This window comes from Bison bison, unplaced genomic scaffold (assembly GCF_000754665.1).
Source record: "Bison bison bison isolate TAMUID 2011002044 unplaced genomic scaffold, Bison_UMD1.0 scf7180017864105, whole genome shotgun sequence".
NCBI lineage: Eukaryota > Metazoa > Chordata > Mammalia > Artiodactyla > Bovidae > Bison > Bison bison.
In genome coordinates this window covers 582508-585924 of record NW_011494677.1, presented here as the reverse complement: position 1 = coordinate 585924, position 3417 = coordinate 582508, and the positions used below count along the sequence as shown (strand labels likewise).

Below are 3417 nucleotides of genomic sequence, written 5' to 3'. Positions count from 1 at the left end.
GATAGTGAAGGCCAAGGAAGCATGCTGCAGTCCATGGGGTCACAAAGAGTTGGGCACAACTTAACGACTGAACATCTAAGTTCAGACTAGCCCAGAGACAGAAAATCAAGATGAATGTCTCTCCAGCCTCTGTCTTCTTTCTTCTCTTGATCCCTTGGGACCAGAAATGAGCATGCTTCCTGCCTCTACAGTTCAAACCTCCTAGTCTAGTTGTCTTTGCAGTCCCATGGAGTGTAGCCTGCCAGGTTCTTCTGTCCATGGAACTTTCCAGAGAAGAATACTGGAGTGGTTTGCCATTTCCTCCTCCAGGGCACCTTCCCAACCCAGGAATGGAACCTGGGTCTTTTGGGTCTCCTGCTTTGGCAAGCAGGTTCTTTAACACTAGTGCCACATGGGAAGCCCTAGTTGTCACTGCAAAACCAGTTCTCATCTGCATGGAAGCAGTTCCAGGATCTGAGTCCTACCTACAAGCTTGGCTCTTTAGCAAGTTATGCTAAATGGGAGCTAAATAAATTTAGAAAATCGTATTTCTCTCTCAATAAAACCTAGTTTTTACCTCTGTTATGCCTACAAAATACCCATTTGGGGTTGGGATAACCAGCATATTACCTTTTTTTTTTTTTTTTGCATTCATGCTGTTGAAGTCTGAAGGTAGGCTTATGTCTCTGAGAAAATGGGAAAGTGAAGGGATAGATCAACCCATGAAACACAAAAATAAAAAGTGTGTTAGTAGTATTCCAGACATGTCATCCCTCTTCCAACCAGATAACCTTTGGCACGCTTTCCAACTCAGAAGAACTCAACTCTTAAGATGGAGCTTAAGAGCACAGTTTGGAAAGTATGACATAGTTTCCAAATGTGTCCATATATACTAACTCGATTCTTTCTGCTATTAGATTTCCAAAGTACTGGTCCCTCTGAAATCTGCCTGAGGCAACTTGAACTTGGATGAATGGCCATTAAACATGCTGATGCTGAACAAGGCTGTACAGAGTCCAGTGACTTCTCTGCTGGTAAAAACCGTCTCATGATTTATTCTAAAACATTGGCCTTGAGCTACTTTCCATTCTCTAATGTATTACTTTGGAGATTATAAATCAGAGTCTACTTGCTGTGGTCTTTCACTTGGACAACTCACTTGACCCGCCCCCCACCCCCCACCCAGTCATTGTATCTCTTTAGGGAAGAGCCCACTGGGAAAGGAATCAGAAAAAATGGGTTCCTCAACTGCTCGAATTGGGCAAACAACAACTCTCCTGCAGAAAACGAATCGACCAGCTTGTAATTTCCTGACCTTCTCATGAATTTGATGCTGGCATCTAGTGTTGGAGAATTAACCCATGTCAAGCAAGGCCACTGGATTGCTCATCAGAGCCACTAAATCAACTCATGCTCATTTGCCACCAGGTCCCTCCACCAAGCGAGATCCGTCCACCAAACGAGCACTGTCTCTGAGTCCAGGACTATATTATGCCCAGTAAGGATCATGAAAAAAAGTAAGGCAGAGTCCTTGACCTGAGAAACTCCCAGTCTAGTGGAGGAGGTAAACAGTGAGACAACGAGAAAACAAAATTAAACACTGAACTTCGTGGCACCTTCTGTGGGGACAATAGGAATCCAAGAAGGAGGAATAGCCCGAGGAGACGCCAGAGACAGGTGGGATGTCTAGACTGGGCTATAAACAGGAGAGAAGAGCGATAACAAGATGAGGAGAATAACAGTGAAGTCACAAGATGGGAAGATGGGTGTGTGCATGTGGGCTGGGGACTGTGAGGAGCCCCACTTGGCAAGAGGAAAAGGAAGAAACAGAGAATTGATAGGAAAATGGCTGTCTAGGACTCACCTGGGGGTCCAGTGGTTAAAACTCCAAGCTTCCAATGCAGCGGCTGTGAGTTCAATCCCTGATCAGAAAACTAGAATCCCACATGCCATGCGGGGAAGTCAAAAGGCAAAAATAAATAGATAATTTAAAAAATGGCCGGAAAATGGAGGCTGTAGACCATGAAGACGCAAACCAGAGGGCTTGTGATAGACAGTGGGGCGCCATGTGTAGGAACACAGCATGGGATGAGATGGGATGAAGATCCTACGCTTTTAGGATGCGTGGGGACAAGATAGACTATATTGTGGGAAGTGTCTGAAGCTGGAGGGGCTGCTGTCTAGTTACTTGACTGGACAGTGTATGTGAAGAGAAGGAGGGAAGAGGGAGAAGCAAGTTCTAGATACACACACAACCATGAAACAGGAATTGCTGATAATTGACTGGATAAGAGACACAAGGGAGAAGGAACTTCGTGGTTTTTAGTATTGGGAATAGGAGCAATAGTGGTACCATTGTGAAGAAAGCCCTGAGGGACTTCCCTGGTGGTCCAGTGGTTAAGACTCTGCACTTCCACTGCAGGGGTCACAGGTTCAATCCCTGACCGGGAAACCACCATCCCACGTGCCACGTAGTACAGCCTGAAAAGAAAGAAAGAAGGAACCCCATCTCATAGCAGAGTGTTTGGTTTATTTCTATTGTTGATCGGTTATTTCTATTGGTTCTAGATTGGCCTCATAGACGAAATAATCCCCATGGACCCAAACGATGCCAAACATCTTGGCAATGTGGATGGCTCTGTCTCCAGCAACTGGACCTATGGTTCTTCAAAAAACAGCACGAGAAGTTATACACCTGCCTATCTAAGCAGAAGGATGCAGGTGGGAGGCTCTAGACGCGCAGTTTTCAAATCCCTGCTACTTACTAGGTATGTGGTTTGGGAAAGTTGCAGAAACCTCTCTGTGTTCCTTCGTGTATCACAATGGGGATAATAACGACCACCTCATATACGAGGACGTTCATATCAAGCGCTTGATGTACAATGACTCAGCTTAGTCATGACTCAGCAGTGCTAGCTGTACTTCATTCCCATCAAATAAAACAATAAGCACTTAAACAATTTATAAAATTCAAAGCTTTTAAGAGAGGGTAAGATTTTTTGTAGACACAGTGAGATGGATTGGAAAAAGTCCTGGACTTGGAGTCTGTCTTAACCTTATGTCCAACGGCCATCAGTTCTGTTACCCAAGTAAGCCTGTTAACTGCCAAGAAGTCTCAGTGTATTTGCTTAATGTCAATAATAACGCACGTCCTGCCTTGCTATATGATTCTGAAAGTAAAAGAGATGGTTCATGTGAAGTTATCTGGCAGGAACTAAATGCTTTGCAAAGGAAAAGTATCAATTAGTTGTTGTTATCATTAGTATGTTAAAGAACCCGTCCTTCATTTATCTGTGATGGTCAGAATGAAGACTCAGTTCACTGGAAAGGCTTTCAGCGTGTCTCAAAATAGCATTCCAGAAAAGTCTTATTTACACAGGTTCCGTGATTTAATTGCCTCTGAGGACGTGGAGCAGCCCCTTGAAGAGAAGTGAAGTC

The 3417-nt window shown here is 44.3% G+C and overlaps 1 non-coding gene across 1 annotated transcript; it reads left to right on the top strand.

The window, feature by feature from the left end:
- The first annotated feature begins 2358 nt into the window (after positions 1–2358).
- On the top strand, positions 2359–2431 carry TRNAG-UCC. Its single transcript has one exon. It is a non-coding gene; the product is annotated as a tRNA-Gly (tRNA).
- Positions 2432–3417: the final 986 nt, after the last annotated feature.